This window comes from Columba livia, chromosome 2 (assembly GCF_036013475.1).
Source record: "Columba livia isolate bColLiv1 breed racing homer chromosome 2, bColLiv1.pat.W.v2, whole genome shotgun sequence".
NCBI classification, from domain to species: domain Eukaryota; kingdom Metazoa; phylum Chordata; class Aves; order Columbiformes; family Columbidae; genus Columba; species Columba livia.
The window spans coordinates 125,351,476-125,375,324 of record NC_088603.1 but is presented as its reverse complement, the minus strand read 5'-3'; the positions used below and the strand labels follow the sequence as shown (position 1 = coordinate 125,375,324).

At 38.4% G+C, this 23,849-nt stretch overlaps 1 long non-coding RNA gene across 5 annotated transcripts in view; it reads left to right on the top strand.

Annotated features, from left to right (window-relative positions):
* Positions 1–1,180: 1,180 nt before the first annotated feature.
* The window catches only part of LOC135578643 (uncharacterized), a 208,486-nt gene continuing 185,817 nt past the window's right edge, over positions 1,181–23,849 (top strand). The window contains exons 1-2 of one of the 5 annotated variants that reach the window (XR_010470593.1): positions 1,181–2,390; positions 3,188–3,269. This is a non-coding gene — a long non-coding RNA (uncharacterized LOC135578643). The remainder of the gene's footprint in view (positions 2,391–3,187; positions 3,270–23,849) is intronic. The other 4 variants (XR_010470596.1, XR_010470592.1, XR_010470594.1 and 1 more) reach the window with 4 other exon arrangements.

Here is a 23,849-nt window from a genome sequence, read left to right as displayed (position 1 = left end):
GTGAATCAAACGCCTCAGAAGAAGACCTACATCGGCAGAGGCTCCATATATAGCAGGCACTAATTATTAAAGCTCATTCCCTGATTTAGGACTCTATTTTCCTTAGCAAGCCCATCAACCTGACACAACGCAGTTCAGGATGTTTGTTCAAAGCTTATGAAAATGTAACCCAACTCATTGCTAGAAGTTGTTGCTAATTAGTTGATAATAAACTTCTCCGGCCAGGACACAAAAGTCTTTCAGAAGTGCAAGGTGTTCTTTGTGATGCCCTCACAAGGGGAATTACCATATCAATTCTACAGGGGAACAATACATCAGGGCGCTTGCATTCCCCCTTTCCTTCCCCCCCCCCCCCCCCCCTTTCTCCCTTTCCTAACGTTTTAAGTGGATGTGGTGGGCAGGAAAGTGAAAGGCTGGAGTCCCCAGCGCTGGACCGGCCCGGGGCTGCGGCCGCCTCCGGGCTGAGCCCGCCGCGCTCATTGCACTTGCAGCCGCATCCAGCTTTGGAAACAAGCCCCGGGGCGTGCGGGGCTGGCGGACCACCGTGCAGCCCACCCCTCCACACCGCTGGCTTTACGACCCCTCCTCTGTGGTGCTGACAAATGGAGATAGCTGGGGGTTTGCAAGCCCCTGCCCTGCCTCCCCCTCCCCTCGCCACCCATGAAAGGGTTTCGGCCTGAAAGCCTTTGCAAATGGATGTTTTACAACGCCTCCCACCCCCGCCAAGGTAATTCTGCTACCCAGTATCTTTAATAAAGACTGTTGTTCCCCCTTCAGTTGTTAAAGGTTTCTCTGACAGACTGGTCTTTTCTCCCTCACCTTCAAAGGCTGCATTTTTAGACCTCCCTACGCAGGTGTAAACATCGAAACAAAGCAATGATCCTGATAAAAAATGTTCAGTCAGTTATAAATTCAAATAACTGAGGGTGAAGGAATACCGTTCTTAGCAATTTAAGAGGAATTTGTCCTATTGATTGCAACCTCCTCCTGCTTTTTTTTTTTTTTGTTTGTTTCCACTTAGTAAATTCACATTAAGACACAAAACCCACAAATACAAGGCACAACCAAGCACCCAAACCTCCCAGCCAGTTGGTGACATGTGTAAGTGGATGCCATAGAGGAATGGAAATCTGTGTATAACAGGCCGGAGAAAGCAATTAAACAAAACTCTGTGATCCTGAGGCCTCTGATCCCTCTAGCCATGTTCCTACCCAAAGGCTTGACAGCTGCAAGAGTTATTTCTCCACATGTTTAGAGTGCAAATAAATGCCTAGGTTAGAATGAGAAATGTGGTTTGGGCCCTACAGGTAAATCAGAGCAAGTCTATGGAGTGGCATTTGCTCTCCTTGGTAGCTGCGGGTGAACTCTTTGTTTGGAGCGTGGGGAAGGGGGCCAGTCTGTGAGGAGATAAAAGCTAGGCTTGACTAATCAGGGCAGAAATAAACCAAGAGATTTCAATCTCTCTTTTTTTTTTTTTTTTTTTTCTTAAGGGAGCAACACTCTCCATTTGGCTCCCACTCAAAAAAAAGAGGATGCTTGAATACAGTTACTTTTAGGAACTGCAGTGATATGTAGTGTACATTAAAGCATAGTGATATGCTAAGAAATAGAAAAAAAGAAACCTCTTTTTTCCCCTTAGATTGTTAGGGAAGTGGTTCTACCAGGAAAAATATGTTGTGTAATTAAAAAAAAATATATTAAGAGAAAACATTTGTTTTCTTTGGTTTATATAGAAAGTCTTGAGCTATGAGAATAAAAGCCAAAATCCTAGGAGTTTTCATGAAATTCAGTTAAGGAAAAAAACCCAAACCCGTTAAGGATGGTTGTTTCCCCAAATGCAAAACATCAGGGAGGAATCTGAAAAGAGCTTTACTTTCTGTGCAAAATCTCCATTGTTGCTTGGCAAACAATGGGAGCTCTGGGCGACTGGAAGGCTGTGAGAATGAATAGTGAATCCGCAGGATGTGTGCGGGTCAGTGCTTGGGGTCTCTGTCCTAAAGCCCCTTTCTCAGCTTGCCACAATGAAGTAGCACAAGGTTTAGTCTTTCCTGGGTCACCGGCCATCTTCTATTATTCAACACTTCACAACAAAAAACACTTATTAATCAGCGCTGACCAGAGGCCCCTTTTGAAACAAGAGAAGGGGAGAAAGAGAGGTGAGAGAGAGAGAGAAAAGAAGATTGAAAAACCCTGAGCAGACCCTCCCAATACAAGAGCAACCATAGGCACTTTCTCAACTGGCCAAAGAGATTGTTTTTTTTCTTTTTTGCCACAACAAAGTTTCCAATCAGGTCAGAGAGGACTGGACTTTCCCCCCTACCCCCACCCCTGTTTTCCCTCTCACTTTCTTTCCTCCTTGCTCTGAAGATGATGGAGACTTTGTTTTGCAAGTAAGGATGGCTTTAGGTCAAATTGCCAAGGTCTGATCTTAAAGGTGTATCCTTGCCATATTGGAAGATAAGGCTGTTTCTCATCTGGGCCTCACCTCTGGCGATGGCGTAGGAGAGAAGAGGTTTGCTTGTGGGGCGCTGCTCTCGTGCTTTAAAAGCTGATGGATGAGGTGTCAGGGCAGTAGTTGTGTGAGGACTTGGTTCAAAATGGTATGAGAGAGAGTCAAATGTGCCATTTATTGACTCTGCTGAGGGCAGTCGTGGGCTTGTTGTTGTTGATCCTGATTTTCTAGCACTAGATACTGCAAAGAGCTAAACGGTGAGCTTTGGAGTGAAAAGGAACTAAGAGATTTAACAGAAAAACTTTGTATTCCTCTGTGCAAAAAAGGATTCAAAAGCAGCAGTGAAAAGGAATACTTAAGGACCTAATCATAAGTGATAATTTAATTTGCAGGGGGAGGTGGGGGATTTTATTTTCTTTGTTGTCTTCTGGTAATTTTTTAGGATGTTTAATTATTCTTAAGTAAGTTGGTGTTTCTATGTAACTAAATATGCGTAGATTGTCACACAGTTCATGTTATGATGTTCACGCTTCTTACCCCCATGAAAATGATCTGAATAACTTTGTACAGAGAAGTTTAGTTCATTGGTTAAACTATTTTTTGAGTTGAGAAGATGACTGAAAAATGGAGAAACGGAGATAGTTCAGACTTTGTTAACAGTACAGGTGCAGATGTCCCTAAGAGAACAAAGCAATTTGTACTATTTTTTTTTTTTTTTATTTAACAAATGCATAGAGACAGCAACTATTGAATCCCCTGTGGATTACCTGAGAAAATGAAATTGTTCTCTCAAGAAAAAAATTAGTCCACAAGAAAGGTAAAGAAGAATTTTATTTTTTTTTGCTGACTAAATCATGTGTGTGCGTGTGTCATGGGGTGTGTACTTTTTTGTTTGTCTGAAGTTGATGTGCACATTTTAGCTAGGGTATATCACTAAATAGTATGAACCTAAGGAAAAGCTGTTCCTTGAGCCCTCTGAATATCATACTTTGCAGCACCATAGAACTCCTCACTAAAGGGTTTTGTTAGTGGAAACCAGAATAAAGTGTTATTTGGGGGGTAGCATCTGTGGTGCTTTACCACAGTTTGCATTACAAACACCAGGCTGCAGTTCATATTCTGTTTGCAGGAAATGTACTTTACTTAAGTGCTTATAGTAGAGTATTCTCTCTTTTCCCCTCAAATATTGTGTTACTCAGATTTTACAGAGCTTGACGTTCCAGCAATGGAGTAATCAAGTGTTACCTAAATTATTTAAAGCCTGGGATTAAAGGCCTTAGCACTGAGTGCTGACAAGCTTTCAAATGTAGCCTGGGAAAAGTTTTGTATCATTTCCTGTGTGTGTACACTTTGAAAATAATTTGGAAAGGTACAGTGAATTATTCTCAAAATGTATGCACAGAGAGAATGAATAATTCTTTTACAAGTTGCTCTCCAAAGGAATGAGTGACTATTAAAAATACAGCAGCAAAGTATACACAATAATATTGTGGCACCTGCAATGTTATTTTTAACAGATTTATTCCTTTCACTGTAGCTTGTTTAAAAGAGCTCTTTTATTTTGGGACTTTTGTTTGGTCTGCATCACAGAGAATGCATTAATTCAACAAATATGACCATTTCAAATGTTAAGTTACTTTATGTTTTGAGGCCTTACCCTTCATTTCTTGCTCTTCAGGACGTCCTGTGGCTTCACACTTCTGTGTATTGAAAATTAATGATGCTAACTTGTGATTACCTGAAAATGTTGGATAAAATACATAGAAATGCATTTTCAACCAGCTAAATTTTATTTCCACCTGTATGTGGATTTGGTGAGCTAGATGTGTATTTATTTATTCGTGTTCTTCTTCATCAATGCTATGTTTTGTTAGTGGATGGATTATTATAGATTGTTATAGATAATTTATTTCTTCTTTTAGATAGCATACCATTTCTGCTACACTGTAATGTAAAAACAGATGCATAGGTCTGTTGTATTCTGAGCTTTCATAGCATCACTATCATATACTTTGGATTATACTCTTTAAAACTAATGCCATTCACAGAAATTAATGTTTTTCTAGTTTGTTAAAAAAGAAAGAGCAATGGTAGTTACATTTTTGTAAAGATTTAATCATTAGTAGGTTGTTCCGTGCCATCAGAAGACATATATTAGAAATATTACTATATAATGTCAGCTTCTCTTTCCATTCTTACTAATGGCTGATAGTGTGAACAAGTCCCATTTAAATCAGTGGGATTATTAAAAGGCTGAGATACTACTCTACATGACAAAGGGAACAACAAAATTTGGCCCACAGAATTGAATGAGACGATTGGAGGAATGAGATAGCTCTCAGAGTGAGGAAGGATACTCAAATTTATCTTTAGTATGATGCATCATCTTTACATTGTGCTTTAGAAACACTGACATTTCTGCACATACGAATTTGTAGCTTCAGCCAAGAGAGGCAAACACAAGCCACTGGGGATAAGCAAGGCATGTGAGGCTGGCAAGGATGGAAGGTGGAGAGTATCGATCGCAGGCAGGAGTGCGGGTTAAGGTGGTGAAGATCAGAAGGGAGAGAACATCAGCGCTTTGTCCATGGAATATGTGCCAGGCTGAAAAGCCAGTTTAGAGCTGGAGATGGGTTTAAGATATCAAAGAAGCTTGAGGTAGCTACTGTAAAGTACTCAGAAAACAGACGATGTTCTTCCTGTGTGTTTCTACAACATTTGTAGTTTAAAAATATTTTCATATTTATATACATTGATATTTTAAGGTAGAAAGATTTTTAGAATATTGCTTTGTCTGTGCAGTACATCCTGGGTTAAAAATGACTTATTTTACAGTAACTGTTCTAGATATCCATGGGAATTTGGATACTCTTTTCATAAATTATCTCTAATCCAGTGAACACTGCTTTACCTAAATGTGAGCTGTATCCATTCTATTTACTAAAGGTTTTCTAGTAAGCTAATTTCAGAGGAGGTTTGGTTACAATTCAAAAGATATAGATCAAGGTTTTATAAAATGAGTTCCTGAAAATCTGCCAGGAAAAAGCCAAAAAAAAAAGCCGGTACATGTGTGCAAATCTGCCTGACACACCTCTGAAGAGCTACACCTTTTATATTTACTTGCAGATGTGTAACTATTGATTGATTAAAAAAAAATCTTGCATACAGATGTGTTGTTTTTTGGGTCTGCAATTTGGATGTGTAAACATCTGTGTCTATTTGCTTTTAGTGAGTCTGTCCTTGGTACTGAATACAGAGGTTATATTCATTAAGTAGAAAGTGTGCTATATTTAAATATAGGGGAAAAGGACATGTGAGTTTACCTCCTAAGGGAATTATTTATTTGTCTGCTCTAGAAACTGGAGTGTTGCTATGATTGAATGTATTTTTGGCAAATACAGGTATGGAATAATCACTCAAAACTGTGATAGAGGTATATAATGCCTTTTTAGGTGTAAATGTACTTTCAATCAAATGAGAACACAGAATATGCAGAGCTGTGTGAAATACAACAAAACCCAAGGCACAGGGGCTCAATGCACCTTCACTCTTACACCGCAAGTTTTCCCTCCTGTTCCACACAACAACATTGGGCCCTCATGGAGATATTGTTCCGTGTTTTAATAAAGGTATTTATCTCAAAGGCCTGCAATGCGCAGTTCTGTTTAAGAGTACGCTGAAGCCAACCTACCAACTGGACGGTCTCAGCTCCTTGCAGACCAGAAGTTTGGGACCTGCAATCTCATCAGCTGATGAGCTGAAGATGTGCTGGGAGGAGAGGCAGGGAATAAAGGGCTGAGTCTGTTGGGCAGTTTAAAAGCTGCTTCTATAACTATTTTTTTTCCTCTCTCTTTTTTTTTTTTTTTTTTTTTTTTTTTAAGGTGGAATCTGAGTGATGAAGAGCTCACCAGAAATTAGTGTTATATATCTAAAGAATTCAAAACTTATGAGTCATTCTTTCCAAGGCTTTGATTATTTTTTAAATAATACATTTAGGGCTCGTTCGCCTGTTTTTAAGCCTGAGGTCCTAGTGCTTTCAGACTTTTCATCTGCAAAGGCTGGAAATTTACTTTAAAAACAAGATTTGAGCTTCACTTGCAGATGTCTTGATTGCAGCATCTGGGGCTTTATGAAACACTGGCTCATGGAAGTGGGAGAGCTGGCAGTATTAAGAAGCTAAGGAGAGGGTCTGGAATTATTATGAAGCCTTATAGCACAGAGAGATCAAATAACTATTCAAAAGGCTTTAAAAAGCTTCTGTAATTATGTGTGTGTGTGTGTTGGTTGGCTGTGTAGGGGGGTGAGTTTGTTCACAGATCCTCACGAAAGTACTGTGGAAATGTGAGGAGAGGATGCCAGTGAGAATGAAGTTTGTGGCTGATGTGTTGGGAACAGAGCTGTGTATCTATGGATGAGCATCACAGAGGAGTGCAGGGATGGAGGCACCAAATCCTTGGCAGGAGCAAGAGGCTGGGAGGGAAGCTTCTGCTGGTACATCTGATGCCTTGTTGCTTAAACACATCAAAATTGATAATCTATGCAGTTAAATTCAGCTTGCTGCAGGTAAGACCTGCTCCAGCTTGGCTACAAAAGCTTGCACTCCGTGCAAGGTTGAAATTGCTGAACTGCGTCTTTCATGACAAAAGTGTTTTTTGGTGTTTTTTTTTTTTTTTTTCAATGATAGATGTCACGGTTTGGGGAAAAAAGGGTACCGGTAGATGGCGTGCAGAAATATTCAACACTGTTCTTAGGTTTTACTGGACAAATGCAAGTTCTTGTTACTGCAACTAGCTTCAAATATGAAGCCACATAACTAGTGAGTTTAATGAGGAGGTCCCTGGTAAGCACAGAGGATGTACATGTAAGGGGAAAAATGAAGAGTGAGATTAACTTAATCTGTTCTTCATCTTTTTTTCACAAACAGCTTTTCAGTTGCTGCTGCTTTATTTTTTAATACAGCCAAGGCATGCACACTTCAGCAAGAGTCATTTCCTCCCTGGGCTTCAAAATATAATGTCCTTTTTTGTAATCCTGCCCAAAATACATGGTTATACTCTGCATTAGAGAAGAAAACAGAGTAAAAGAGGAGTTTGATTCTTTGCATTTGATTCACATTTACAAGTAAAAATTACCTTTAGGAAAGATCAAGCATTGAATACCTCATGTGAAAATATCAATGCTTTGTAAAGTTATGAGTTCACGAAATAGGGTCTGTTTGGCATTCTTAGTGCTGTTATTATTGCATATTAATCTGTTAATCTTTTGAGTTTTATGTAATCTTTTTGCAGAAATGGAAATAGTAATTCTATTTTTTTTTCTGTATATGAAAAATCAACAGTAATTAGTTTCACTTGTGATGGTGGGTTTTGATAGCTGCCAGTTGATACTGCCCACCCAAATATGCAAAAGTAGTATTGTGTGAATTTACTGCCAGTATCTCTTGCATGTACATGAAAATATTGTGTTTGATAGGTACCTTTGATCACATTAGTGATGTTCTGCCGTCTGTTCAGTAGTTCTTCAGGAAAGGTTTTGAGGTTGGAGGTGTTCGCCTCCTGTTCCACAGAAAGAATTCACCTAGTGTTACCAAATGGAATGTGATAAGGGTGTCAGATGACCTACAAGAAATACTGAAATTTGATAGCAGCCTGATATACATTCAAAAAACCAAAAATTGGAAGTGACTGTTTAAGTCCCCCTGCTACCAACCAGCTTTGTTCAAGCACTTACAGTGACTAAACACCTTCAAAGATACAGGCTTAAAAAACTCTGAGAAGCATCAGCTTCCCCTTCTGCTCTTACCTATTTACCATAGTTCACTAAAATACCTTAAAGGTGTATCAGAATTTACAGACATGAGATTTCTGTAACAAGCATGTGACGTAACTGTGTCCACACAAATGACTGAGAGAGAAAGAACCAGTGGACAAAGCTCAGGAATATGCTATGATGCTCTTAGGCTTTCTAGCTCTAACACAAGTTGCTGTTCTTGGAGGTTCAGTCTAGAAAATATGAAAATCTGGATGATTGCTAGGTTCTAACCCAGTGTTTTGCAGAAGTGGAAGCAGGAGTCTGCATGTACTGCAGTCCTTTGCTTCGAGGAAAGCAAGACAGGCAGAATTTTCTCCTGTAGGAGCTTTGCAGTTATAACAGATCTGTCAGTTAACAAAGATTTTGGAAAGTTTTACTAGTATTTAGAACTCATGGTTTCTGTTCGGCAATTCTGCTTGTTATTTGCACAGCTATCTTTGTAAGTGGAAGGACGTAAAAACAGGCCTTCTAAATACAAAATTAAATATCCTGTGATGGCCTTTTTTTTTTTTTCTCTTTTTTTCCTGTTAGGTTTATATATTCTATGTCTTGCTTGTCTTTCTACAATGTTCTGTCTTAATTAGAGCTCATTTGCGGCAGTCTGCATAAGTTGCCTGTTTCTCATGACAGTACTACCATTTAAACTAAAACCAATAAAACCTTTTCATCATGCCATTCCTTCTTGATTTCTTGCTTTTATGTGTGTGGTGGTGATTCTTAGATGAGATTACAGTTTGAAGATAAAGCTTACACATAATTCACTTAATTAATTTATATTGTATTTCAATACATTTAAATGGTCACATCTATTTTATTTTCTTGACAACTGAGTACTCTATGTCTACCGGCAAAGTAAGGTAACAGTACACTATGATGAAATGGAAATGGAAGATGCTGAATTCTGCTCAAAACAAGGTGTGTAAGTATCCATAGTAGATGAAAGGTTAAATGACAATATTTTATTTTTTTATTAATGACTTGTCCTTTTGGCAGTGGATTTTAGTAGGACTGTATGACCCGAGGTTTCCACTGTAGAGCTTCAGCGTGGTGCTTCACTCTTGATCTGTAATTTTTATTGGAACTTCTTTTTTTTTAAATTTAAATATTTCTGAAAACTAAATGGTTTTTCTGACAAAAAAGGAACTTTTTTGCGACAAAGTGATCTTAATGACTTCAGCTTATTTGAATCATGATTTAGTGTTTATTCCTGGGACATAATCCTGTGAATTGACAAATGACATCACTCACAGGAACGAATAAACTGTAATTTAGGAATTAGTGCATTGTACAATGAACATTGTATTGGTTTTATGTTTATCAAGGATCAGTATTTATAATAAGCACTAAGTACTATCTTCTGTGTTTCCATTGAAAGAGACAACATAATCTATTGCACATCCATTAATAGCTTTACTGGGTGCCTTGAGATACTTATTTGGGAAATACCAGGTACCAGTGATGATGGTATGTATGGAGGAAGATAAGCAGTGCTCATGATAATTTAATGCAGTCTAGTTGAATGAAATTTGAAATTAACTGCTTTTTAGTAATATCCAACCTAGTCAACATCCTCCAAATTTTATGGACCTTTCTTCCCCTCTCTTTTCTTTTAAAGGCCACCAGTCAGTTCTTTGTGCCAAATAATAGTTACCCCAAAGTTTTTTGATCTCTAAGTAAACAACTCTGTGTATATACTTTACAAAAGAGCAGGTTTCTGTAAGGAGGCCTGGGACAACTGCTGAAGACATTGGTCTTAATTCCCAGAGACTGATTCAGAGAACCAGCCAAGCCAACAACAGTAGAAGATGCGAGGTTAGAAAAGTAATACTCTGCTGTGATTTAAAATAGTTTCTGAGTATAATGATATCAGTTCCCTTGCCTTTGCGAGGACATCCAGCTTTACTTTATCAACCCCAGAGACCTACTCAACTCTAAAAATACTAATTGCAGAGGTACTGTCTCTGTTGTGCTTCTTACCTCCCTTGGGTTGATTACCTGACTTCGAACAAGAGGATCAAAGTGAGAGGGTGGATAGAAATTTTTGAAAAAATTCTGTGAATGGTTGGGATGAGTTTTAAATTTTGTTTTCAGATTGGTCAGGCTCAAAACCAGTTCTTTGTCAAAGGTCCAAACCACGACAGTTAAAAATTACCACTATGAATATCTCTAAAACCTTAAGAAGGGTGTGGGCTTTTGCCTGTGTTCGTGTTATAAATTCCTAGTATTACTACTACTGAAAAGTAGGGTCTCCATTCTTCAATACTCCTCCCTGGGCTAACATCCTCAACTATATCCTGTATCTGATTGAATTTTTTTTCTTTGTTCGTGCCTTGCTGTATGGAATATCGCTCTGTCACATTTATTTTACCTATATAAATTGTTTCTTTCAATTATCCTCTGTCCTCCCATGCATTCTCTTCTATAATTTTCTAGAATCTTACTAATACAAAGGTTAATTAGCTAATAGTCAGATGTTGGTTTGACATGGATAAGTGAGTATTCTCTCTGCTTTGGCCTAATGAAGAATGAGGGAAGGACATTAGAAGACCTGGCTGGCAGGAGGAGAATTTGTTTCAGAGATTTGATTCTGAGATTCTTTTTTTCCCCCCTCCTTCTTCCATGGATGTAGTCTGACAAAGGGAAAGCTTGGTAGAAAGAGGGGTAGTATGGTTTACCCTCCCTATAGGTTAGAGAAACAGAGCATGATATAAGCCACACTTTCCCCAGACTTCAGCATCTAGGGTACCATGGGGTGCCAGGGAAGGTCAGGTCACAGAGCAGGAGCTATCACAGAGGAACATGGCTATCTGAAAAGTTTCATCTTTTACCTCACCTGTGGTATGACCTGTAGCTTTCCCCCAGTTCTGAGATCTGACAGAGACCATCCGGAGGGCTGAAAGGGAATCTATAAAGGAAGCCCAAGACCACATGCAGCATGAGAGAAGAGCTGGTGTCATGTGTGTGAGGTCTACACAAGCATCCCACTAGCAGTGGTGGGCAGGGCAACAGTGTCTCATGTTGTTTTGAAGGTTTAGGTGCTAAAACAACTTGCACAGCAGTTGTGTGCTGACTGTTGAATGCTGGAGATTCACCTTTCCTCTCAGCATTACTGCCTGCTCTCCCCCTACCCTGCTAGGGGATATTTAGCTGGAAGTAGCACTGACCAGCCTGGTGGTTGCTCCTACAATGCACAAAGGGAAGGGGCTACAAACATTGTGTATAAAAGCAGTATCCAGTAGGGGTGTTTGTTATATCTGGCTTAAGAAGTAGATTTACCAGAATAAGTATTTGCCTTCCTTTTGGGATGATGTATTCTTTAACAAGTTTGATAAGTAACATTAGAACCAACCTTGAAAACCTTACTTCAAGTGATAATATTTACCTAGTCACTTAGTGTAAAAGATACATTATGTGATGTGTAAATGGCCTGTGATCAAAAATACAATCTTTTCTTTTTCCAGTTTTTGTTTTGTTTTGTTTTATTATTCAGGTGTTATTTAGCTTAAACTTGTTAAAGTTTAAATCAGTTAGATAAATTATATTTCTTCTGCATGAAAGAAGTGGACAAGTTACAGGCCAGCAAAGAAGGAACCTTCCTGCTAGTTTTGTCTGTGCAGTTATGCTGTTAGGAGTAATCATAAGTAATGGTCTATAGACAGACCATTATACAGACAGATGTTTGGATACAGACAAAAGAAGACAATATTTACTTAAGTGAGACCCTGCGTACATTTCCTAAAGATGACCATATCAGTTAAATGGATAGGTCTGGCCTAACTAGGGTGGGAGATTTCTAACCCTGATTCTATCTTAGTTAAACCCCTTTGCCATATTAACAGGTCCACTCAGCACCTCTCAGAAGCAGGCTGTAAATGTGTACAGGATGTTAATATTTTTATGAGAGGAAACCATTGTAGACCACAAACTCTGTGAGGTAGGTTTCATCTCTAATTATCTTTTTCCCTGAGGTACCTATTATACTTCGCTGTGGAATAAATTGTATTAATAATTTTATTCATTTAAATGGGAAATGTTTCTCAAAAGGAGAAACTAAAAGAAACAGGATCAGAAGAGGAAATGAAGGCTCCACCTTGATACTAACAAGGTTGATTTTTGCATGTCCTGCAGTTATCTATCCCCATATGATACCTTGGGTAAATGCACTTGCTTTATTTCATACAAGAAGTCATACTGACTTTAAATGTGAGCTAATCATGTGAATAGTCCCTACAGTACTTTTAAACAGTTTATTTTAAGGCAAACTTTGGCTAGAATTTGTTACACTATTAAGATCTTCATAGCAAGTACTACTTCGTTGCATGGTCTAGGTGAGTACTAATTACCATATTTTTCAGTAATAATATTTTTAACTTCACTGTAGTCATACCAAATCAAAAAGACTACATTGATAGCCCAACTATGAGAAGTTGGTATGATTTAACCTAGTTAATGTGACAATGTAAAAAGTGTCAAGGGTCCACAGTGTCCAGTGGTAGGTAAAAGAAAGAAACCAAGCAGGGGCAATTCTCCCACCTTAAGAACTTGCATGGTGCTAACTCTGGGCAAAGGCTGATGTTTAAAGTGACAAACACTGAACTGATAAATACAGTGCTGTGTTGACTACTTGAAATTAGTCCAAGATTCTGAGCAAAAGGACTGTATTCACTGTGATCAGCTGATTTATCTCCAGTAAGCATCGTGTGTGGGACAGTGGTGCCAGATGGCTCTTGTAATGGCCTTTCATGAACCTTGTTGTTGCTGCATGAAGTTATTATTAGCTGACCAAATTAAATCTCCCTGCACCTGTATTGCTGTGGAAATGGTGCTGTTGGCAGGTGTGGCCACCTGGGGTCTTGTAGGGATGGTTCAACACAGGGTTTAAGGTTGAAGAAGGGAATTTACCAACTAGGAAATACCATGGGAAGGCAGGCAGTGTTTGAAGGTGGATAAAAATGAGGTATTGAATGAACGGTGTTTGTGGAAATGGCTACAGTATAAGATTGCAGGTTTTGAGCACAGGCCCAGGGGTGTTGTACTAGCCTGAAATCTGCCAAGCAATGCAGGAAGGAAAATCTCTTGGGAAGCAGCATTTCCTGCTTCTCCTTGTCAAGGTCAGAAAATGTGAACTGAGCTCAGTGCTCTTGTAAACAGCTTCTACAGGAGAGCAGGTACCAGGGATTGCACAGCATTCACTGCAGGTCCCCTCTGCTGAGCAGGCTGACACAATATGAGAGTCACCTGTATTCCTAAATTGGTGCTTAGGTGGTTTATGGTGTAAACTTGCATTAAAAATTGTAGTCTTTCATGCAGAAGGCATCATTATGATCATGCTTTGGACCCTCACGTCACACAGTGCAGAATCGCACTTCATATCCCTGTATACATCCTACAGGATGGAGCCCATCTTTCAGACAGTGAGAGCTTCAGGAGGAGCTGAGTATCCACATGTGGACATATATGGAGTTGAGTAGTCGTTTAAGTCCATATATGGACTTTGTAGGTTAAATTATCTCTGTCATGTCACTAGATAATCTCAGTACAGCGAGCCCCCTCTTTGCAGTAGGTTGGTTCCCTTTCAAACATGGATACCACAGCCCAAGATGGTTTCCAGTAATGATCTGTTTAATGGTGTATGCCAGAAACCTTGTACTAATACTTTGTCTCCTTCTACTGCTGTTCCCAGGGAACCCAGGGATCCTTTCAGTCACCGTGGCACACTGAGAGCTCAAATTGAGCTCATCCAGGAGGTCCTCTTATTTTTAAAGCATGACTTGAGAGTAAGTGGTGCAACATTGACACCTTTCCTGTGAATCCTCTAAACCAATAGTTCTGAGAGATGTAATTTTTCTCCCCTTTTAGGTGGGATTTAACACAGTCTTAAAAATGAAATTTCAGTTGCAAATGTAGTTTTTCTACTAGTTACCGTATTTTTTTTAAGCTGTCATCCAGCCATTGCACTTACCCCAGGGTTTTAAACTGTGGTCCATGACTTCCTGACTGCACGTGTGTTTTAATTCAAAGCAGAGCTTCCAATGAATGCAGTAAATGCAGAGGATGACATGGACAATTTAGGTCAGGCTTCAGTGAAAATGAATAAGAACTTGATTGTGTGGTTCCTGAAAGCATAAGTGACAGGCTCTGACCCACTCTCTGGTGAGCTGGGGCAGGACTTTGAAACAAAGGTTTGAGCTCAGCTCTGTTTTGCATCTAATACTGAAATTTAAGTAGAGAATTTGTGACCAGCAGGTGAGGATAGCTCTAGTCTGAAGCTGAGGATGCTCACTTAAGAAGTGATTTTCTGTCACACTGAATGTTTAGTTATTTATGCCAAATTGAAAAACATCACTGCAGAATAAGTCTTTCTCTGGCTCCCTGCCAAATTTTGATAGCATCATGATTAGGACACTGTGGTGGTAGGTAGGAGAAGAAAGCATGGACATGAGTTTTCTGTTTCAAAAGAGAGTGCCTGTACCACTGGAATTGGTGCTGGAATTAGAAAGAGATTATCATTCTTGTAGTTATTTTCCTGAAATTCCTTAGTTCCTCAAATTTGTCACCTAATTAAAATAAATTGGGGAGTTTCACCAAATCTGGCATAGACAAAACAGCATTTTTGGCATGTGGATTGTGCACTGAAGAGAATTGCCATAGCTCTGCACATGAATAATTGGCATATCCTGCTCCATGGAGAGCTAATCAATGTCAGCAGAGTAACATTACAGCATAAACTGCTATCGCTGGAAGGAAGGGGAAAGAGATGGTGTAAAAAAGAGATTGCTTATGGTTAAAGCTTTTGGACTTTCAGCTGTTAGACTGATCTCATTTCACAGTGGAATATGGCCAATGTGTTGATTTCTGAGAGATCCATTGTCTACCTCAGAAACGGGGACCAATATGTCTTTGAGATCTAGATTTTCTGGATATGTTATTTACATAGCTCATGGATATAAAAATGGATGTAAGTGAACATTTCTTTCTCTTCCTTTCTCTGTAAAGCAAATTGATGGAAAACCTGTAGAAAAAATTTGCATTATTATCTGGGTATGTCCTTCTCTGAAAAACAAGGTGTCTTGAAAGGAGAAAGACTTCTGAGAGTTGTTAAGGAAATTCTTCAAGTGCCTCTTAAACATTAACAGGCTTGTGGCATTGACCACCTCTCTAGGAAGCCTGTTCCAGTCTTTGACCACCCTCTTGGTAAATAAATACTTCCTAATGTCCAGTTTCAACCTCCCTTGGTGCAGTTTTGAACCATTCCCATCCATCCTACTACTGGATACCTAGGAGAATAGATTAGAATCTCCCTCTCCACATCTTCTCTTCAGGAAGCTGTAGAGTAAAATGAGATTGCCCCTCAGTCTCCTTTTCTCCAAACTAGACGAGCCCAAAATCCTCAGGTGCTCCTCATAGGACATTCCTTCCAGACCTTTCACCAGCTTTGTTAACTTCCTCTGGATGCATTCAAGGACCTTCATATCATTCTTATATTGTGGGGCCCAGAGATTCACATGATAGCAGTGACACTTTTTGTTTGTCTGTTTGTTTATCATAGTAGTAGTTTTTAAAAGTTGGGTGATATGTAAGTACAAGCCTATGTGGATCTACACAAAAAAATGAGACAAATCTGTGATAAATAATTGATTTAAAAATATTGTCTTTCTGTTTTCTAGGACTATTATTTTTCAGTTGACAGAGGTAAGGTGAGAAAGGAGAGAATTGTAGCTATATAAAATGCAGAGCTTAGAGGCAGAAGAGCTGGGGAGAGGACCAGAGAAACTAGCCACCATGAGAAAAGGGAGAGTGTGCCCTGCTGTGGGGTAAATGAAAAGAGAGGCATGGGGTGTAAGAAAAAGAAGATCAAAAAGACTAGGACAGTGAATGAAGTAGGATAAATGTTTAGAGATGTAAAAATTAAAAAAAAAATATTTTAAAGATTAGGAAAATAGCATTTAAAGAAGAGTAAACTAAGCAAGGTGGTGTGAACACTTTGGTAGTAAGGTGGTTACAAGCTTTTGACAAGGGTATTTCAGCTTTGCAGAAGCCCATACAGTTTCACCTTGCCTCATTCTTATTGATTTGATTTCCATGGAGGCTCAGTGCTTAATTAGTATTTTTTTGATACATCCCCAATGAAGTAAAAAAAAAATCTAGATTTTTGTCCCTGAGCTTCAGTCTCCTGTTCTTGGAGAGTAAAATCGGAACAGTATTCTATTAATCCTAGAAAAATCTCAAAAGTGCCTTCATTAGAGTATGACATCTCATTCTCCTTGAAATCTGTGAAATTTGGGTGTCTGACTTCCTTTGAGATCCTCATCCCAAGTAACTCGCTCAAGGTCACAGAAGTGTAGTGGAAAGGTGAGATTGAAATTCAGTGCCTCTGGCTATTGCTTTTGTCTCCAAGACCTTTTACTCTCTAGGACACAGTGAAGTCTAGAAACTGTTAACCTAAGGGCTCCCTAGCTCAGGAAGCAAGGGGAATCTCGGAAACAGCATTACTAGTTGAGCTGGAAGGGTTACATGAATAATTTTCAGATTTAAGCTAAGGAATGTTGGTGTCTCCCTCTTTTAATCTCTTTTTTACCCCTTTCTTTTAGGCTTTGGCTGAAATAAGACATCCCAAGCTTAATATTTTACTGTCTGGTCGGGTCAGGTTGAGAAAAGTCTTAGTGTATCTGTGTTTGTGCCAAGGCAAAGCAGCACTTCACCTGGAGGAATTTGTTCAATGAAGGGGCATAGTTCAGTTTTCTGTTTCTTTTCTCCTCCTTTTCTTTTGTACTTGAGTCTATGACCCTGGAGCACACTAGTATAACAGAAAACTATTCTGAGGGAAAAGATGGATATTGAAGAAAAGATGCATTAAGATGTTGCAAAGGCATAAAAGATGATGGTAAGAGACTGTTGTTCTGGGAAACAAAACAAAACAAAACAAAGCAACCCAATAAAGAAAAGAAAACAGAAAACAAACAAACAAAAAAACAAACAAACAAGCTTATCTTAAGAAAGTTAATACCATATTGTGTTTCAGTGTATCATCTGGTAAGTGACCTCCCAGTAAAATGCAAACCAGAAATTGTCCTTGGCTCATGATGGGGTCTACTAAGAGAGCCTGAGGATCCTTGCCCCAGGACAGGGGCTACTAGGGAAGATCATCTGAAAGTGCAGATGATATGCAATGCCACGTGGACAACCTGTTCATCACTAGGGACTCTTGGTACCCAACTTCATCATGTCCCTTTGTAAGTCTTCTTTACTTTTCTGAAAAGGTGAAGTTCATGTTAGTAAGTCCTTATTTTGTAAGGAGATTCCTGAAAGCTTTTTTTGTAACTTCAGAGGACGTCCTGTCTCTTGTTGTCTTTTGGTTAGTTGGTTTCGAAAAACCTGAATGAAATCTCTTAAAAACAAACAAACAAGCAAAGCTGGCAATTTCTTCTAGTTTTTTCTCATTAAATACATAAAATGTTTTGTTTTGTTTCTTAATAGCTGCCTGCAGCAATTTTCTAGATTAAGTTGAATTCCTTTTCAAAGAAAATAATATGCAACCATTGTAAATTTCTGTGTTGGTTAGGGTTCCCAGTGATGACTAGACTCTTGTGTGGAATTCACTTTGTTCTGGCTGTATGAGGGATTGTGTCTCAGTGTGAAAGATGCCCAGAGTTAGGAAGGATTTATTTTTCTTTGGGAGGGCAAATGAAGGTGGAGCAAGAGGGGGATTAAAACTGTGTTTTTCTTTCTGACACTGAGGCATATTTTCAGTTTTACTGTTGCAGTTTTACACAGGAGAGATGCCCCATCCATGCGTTAGCATATCTTCCTCATAACTTCTATATTGCCTTGGTTTAAAATTAAAATAGGTTTCAGTTGGAAATGTGACCTAAGCCATACTGCCCAAGCTTAACTAAACATAGTGCGCGGAGTTCAAGTTACTATTGGGAAACCATCTCTACCGGGTATAGAGTGATTGAAATCTTACCTGGGTAGCATTACTTAACCTAAATCTAGGCTGACTAGTGGCTCCATGTTTTGAGGTGACCTGTGTCTGGTCTCCAGGTCATACAAGTGCGAAACCTACCCAGGTGTGCTCTGGTTCCTCTCTGACCCCCTTTGGGTTTCTTTCCAGTGGGGTTTGGTATGTGAGGGGCTCGCATGGGTTAGGTCTGGCCCAGTGAGAAAACCTCTCTGTAGGTTCACACTAGTGTGACCAGCAGGCTGGCCTGGCTATGAGTCCTCTTCCTGGATGACCATGCATAACGTCCCACATGACCATGCACAACCCATGTAATCACGCACAACGTCTCACGTGCTCACATGGGGCTCTTCCAGGACAGGCTCTGTCTCTGCTTGTCCCCGTGCAAAAGAGCAAAAGGTCTTCCCGAGGACTAAAGAGAGTACTCCCATGTCACACACGCAGTCCTGGTTGCATCCATCTGCTGCACAGGGTGGAGGACTGAGGGTGGAGACTGTGCTAGTTGTCATAGCTGGCAGGGGAGAAAGGGAGCCATGGGTCTGCTCATGAGGAGCCATGTGTCAGAGCAGCAAAGCTGCTTCCATCTTACTAACCTGAGGATTTTTTAAAATATATGTATATTAAGGAAGAGTTTCATTCTGTAAAATGCAGGTCTCTGTTCAATGTGACCAGGAGCAAAGTTATCTTGTTAGGACTTATTTACAACTGTCACTTTTCAATTAATGTTTAAGCCTAGATTCCTGTTTCTATAAATCCCTAATGAGAATATAAATTACTAATGAAAGAGAGAAATCTCAGGGCCCAAGTCTTACTTCACTAACACAGTAATGTAAATCTGAAGTGTTTCTGTTCATCTGAGCAGAATTACTTTACAATAACACTGGTGTAAGTGATATGGGTATGAGCCCTCAAAGCTTTTGTAGTGGGCAGCATGAAGTGATATTCTGTCTAATTTTCAAATTTCATTGGTCTCAGGGGAAATGTCTCAAATGTTTCTGTAGTGTTGTGCTCAAACCCATTTGCCTGATTTGTCTGACTTCAGACTATCTGATTCCTTTAAATGTCTTTTTTTCTTCTTGCACCTTCTGCTTGGTGAATAAAGGCTGTGTGGAACCCTAAAATATTGTTCACCTTTTGGTATAATTGGCAAGGATTTTATATGCAGTTTAACTAATATTTAATTTCTAAATGTCATGTCTCATAGGAATTAGGTAATGATTTAAATTTCAGAAATGTTAGAACTGAAGTAATTTATGATCACATTTAAATTTCTCATTGTTTTTGAATGTCTCTTGCTAATCTGTGTTAATATTAACATGCTGTTGTAGCAAAGACTTAACGGTGAACTCACTGTACTGAGAATATCCTTAGTTTGAACACTTTATGAGTGCTAGTACATGGTCAGGCAAGAGTTATCTTACCTGCAGTAACCATTAGAAATATACTCACGTTCAAAGAGTCATTTAGGAAAGACTTCTAGAAAAGGTCTTCTAGGAAATCACCTAGGTAGTAATATGCATCCTATTGGTGTCAGTGATGCTGTTTTTGACATAAATAGCAAAAAATTCAATAGACTTATGCGGTATCACAATCTCAAAAATATTAACACATTAAAGGCTCTGGGCCTGGTCCCGCTGGGTACCGCTCCATGCTTTTTCATCACTAGCTGCATTATAATGTCTGGCAACAGTCTTTCTCATCCTGCACTCTCTGTAAAGTTGATGAGGGTCTAGTGCGAGGTAACAACTACATGATCCAGCTTCATGTTCGATTCGTCGTGTTTGATGTTCAGATTTTAAAAGACCGAATGATACAGGTAAGAGTTGTGCTTGAAGGCTGAATACTAGTAAAATGTGGATTACAGTTTCTACTGTAAGGTTTGCAAACTCTTCCTCTTAATGAGCTCCTTTAGTTAAGGCTGTTCAAAGAGTTCCTAGAAGAGTATGTAGGGTAATTAATTAGAAATCCTAACCAATATTAAATGGAAGAAAAATTATAAAGCTACAATTGTTATGTTTATGATGAAAGCAAGCTAGCATCATCATGTTGAGTGAATAACACTATTTCTCTCAAGTTATGAGAGTTCAAACATATGCTTAGTAAAGGAGAAAAGACCATAATTACAGTAAAAAATATTCTGCAGCTTTTTTACCATGCTTTATAATATATGAGTGAGTTTCTAGTATTCTTTGAGCATTAGCATTCCATCTTGTAGAATATGGCATACTGTATATTACACATGATTGTACTGGTTTACATACAATTAAAACAAGTAGGAAAAATATAATGGCAAGTAGATGCCTTAACTATGTTGAAATGAACTAGGAGGAAGAACACACTCTTCTAGATCTTAGGATCTCTCTTCTTCCAAGAAAAAAAATGTAACGAAGCAAAAACTTGCTATATGTTAGCAGAAGATACATGTATTCAACATATAACATTAAGCTTTACTACAGCAGTCACAAGCTGTTTGTTTTTTTTTAATTCTTATGAAGTACTGGGCAAGTGAAAGCAAGTAAGGGAAGGCAGCCTTAGCATAAGTTTGACTCTCTTCTAGAAGATCAGATCTGAGATACCTGAGATTGGTCTCGTAGTTTATAGCTGCTGAAGGCATTGCTGTAGCCAGTTAGATAAGTTCGGACTGTTTGTGCAAGGGCTCTCCATGAAGTTATGAAGTGATGAATCAGCTTTTCCTCTGAACAGCACAAAATATTTATTTCAAACCTTCCTGTGCCTGAAGACAGAACGTAAATTTGGTGTCACATAGTTGGCAAAGGCAGTTTCAGAATTAGGCATTCTGAATCCTACATGGCATGCTTTATGAATGGTTGGTTTTAGTCTGAAAAACAGAGTTGTCATCTTGCTAATATACCAATATGCAAACAGTAAAATGATGATATGCAAAAATGGAAGAACAAATATAAAACATTTTGTAACAGCTTACTTTATTTCTTGTAAATACTTCTTTTTATGGTGACATACTAAAATAAAAAATTGTAAGTACAACTGTAACAATTTTCATGAGCACAGTGATATCTGAATAGAAATGAGGACTGGAAGAGATTCTTGCATCTAATGTTTGCCAAGAATTTCTCTTTTAAGGGAGTGTGGTTTTGTGTGTGTGTGTGTTTGGTTTATTTTTTGTGTGTGTGTTGTATACTCTGTTCAATGCATGATTGTTTTGTGTTTATAAAAGTTCAGACAGATGTGAAAATGAAATAAAATTATTCTTTCACGGTGCCTGGTATCTATTTCAATTGATTAAATATAATAAAGGTTTCAAAAGCAAACAAAAAGAAATAAAATTCTGGCCTATTCTACTTTAGAAAGAAAACTAATTTGAAAACCACAGAACAAAATAAAACCATTTTTTTTAAACATTCAGAAGAAAAATCCAGTAAGTACAACTATATTTCACTGCATATACTATATTTAGGTTTTACAGTAGGCATTTTTAGGGTTAACAGTTTTGTGTATACCATAAGGAAATAGATGAGGAAGGATTTCTGTCAGATTCTATGGTGACAGGTTTTAGTTTAAATCCTTAAGACAGATAGATAGAAGTAGATTAACTAGACTTAGTTATTTCATGTTCCCTGAGAGGAAACATGTTTCCATGTTGAGCTAGAGTGTCCTAGCAGCCTGAAGTTGTAATTTATTTACTGCCTTTTCATGCATCTTGTTTAACATTTGTTTAACATATTTATTCAAATGAGGCTGGGCATTTGTTTATCCCTTATCAAACGAAGAGAGACAGCTCTAGGACAAGAGCAAATAGATGGTATCAGCAGAAGTACCTTAAGGCTTTTTTTTTTTTTTTGTGATAATAGTTAGCAAAGAAATTATCAACATCAGAAGATATGCTTGTGAAATAATTTGTTAGCCAAACTTTTGGTAACTTTTGCTGGATCTCCTAAAATGTAACAAACTTTAAAGGCTGCAAGAAAACAAAAATGCAATGAACAACATTAAACCCAAAACAAACTCCTCCTTCCCACCCCCAGCCTGAAGCAAACCAACTAACCCATCTCTGGGAGCATTTACCCAATCAAATAAACAAATAAACTTAATGGTAATGCTCATAGTTAGAATATTATTAGAGTTTAATTCAAGCACTTAAAGGATAAAGCTCAAAATTATCTATCCTGACCAGCAACTGTCCGGATTACCTTGAAGAAAGAATTGCATGTAGTGTAGCTTCCATCTTAAATATGATGGCAACGCATGCTCTTTTCATTGCCTGTTTTAATTTTCTCTCTCCTGTTCATTTTCATGTTGATTTCTATTCTGCCCTGTGCTTATCGCTGTGATTTATATAGACAAAACCTGTACCAAACCAGTACAACTAGTAATCACAGCTGATATTTGGTTCTGGCCTGACTCTTTGGGCATCTTCTGTTCCTTTTTGTTATCTGCTTTAAGGATTAAGCGCCCAGACTTCCCTTTAGGCCTATCTAGCACAGTTCCACAAAGTCAGTAGGTTACACAGGTGTGTTGTGGGGACGACTGTGGAAGGTAAATGCAAAATTCTTCTCTAGTGACCCTTGGGGAAAAATCTGCCCATGTAGCCACAATATCTTCATGTGCAATCTTTGCTTAGGAGTGTTTAATGTAAAATATATGCTTAAGTGTCCTGAATGTGTGAAGTGTGATTTTAAACATGAGAGAGTACCCCCTTCAAAATTACCTGCTAACCTTATAGCAGTAAGTAGTCTCACATAAACACACTAATCTCTAGAGAGCATGAGAGGAAGAGATGTCTTAAAAATTATGGTGATTTAATTTTATTTTGCCCTAGAATGACATTCTCCTGAGTATTTGTGAAAATGAAGATGAATATGCAGGGCTACATTTGGTTGATTTCGCGCCAGATGGCCAGTTGCAGAGGCTGAACTAAGCTGAACTGATTGATTCATTTTTGCCATATTGCATGCTGGCGTTTACCAGAGTTCACATCATTCAAATACTAACATTTTTGGTGCTTTGTCTTTTTATTTATTTTTTTATTTTTTTTCTCAGTTTCTTGGAATGACCTCTGCTTTCATAATGGATTCTCCTTCCTCTCTTTTCTGCCTCAGTCTTTGAAGGAATCAGTCTTTTCCGTACCAAAGGGTTGGCTGGTTTTTTTTTTGTCTTTAAGAAGATTTAATAGACTGTTCACAAAGATAGGGAAAGGACAAAATGCAGAGGGTAAACGTGCATTATTGTATTTTTTTTTTCTCCAGAGATTTAACTTTCTCTTGCACTAATTTATCACACATGAACAGAAAATACAAAATCTTGTATTAAAATATAATTCTTAAAATTCTGTGCTTTCAATTTACTTATAGCTTTTGGGATCACAGAGCAAGTTCCCAGTGTTCCAAATTTCATGGAGATGTTCCATTCAAAGCTATCAGAGATTATATCAATAGTTGCACAGAATTACTCCAGAAACTCGTGGAAATTAATAAAAACCAAAATATTAAATTTGTTTTGAGCCATTTCATACATATTTATAATAAACTACATATAGGAAGTAGGATGCCATGTGCGAATATGCACATATGCATCTTATAATTCAGAATAGGTATATTTTAGGGGAAGATTTAAAAGACATAATAAACATGAATTTTCTTGTTAAAT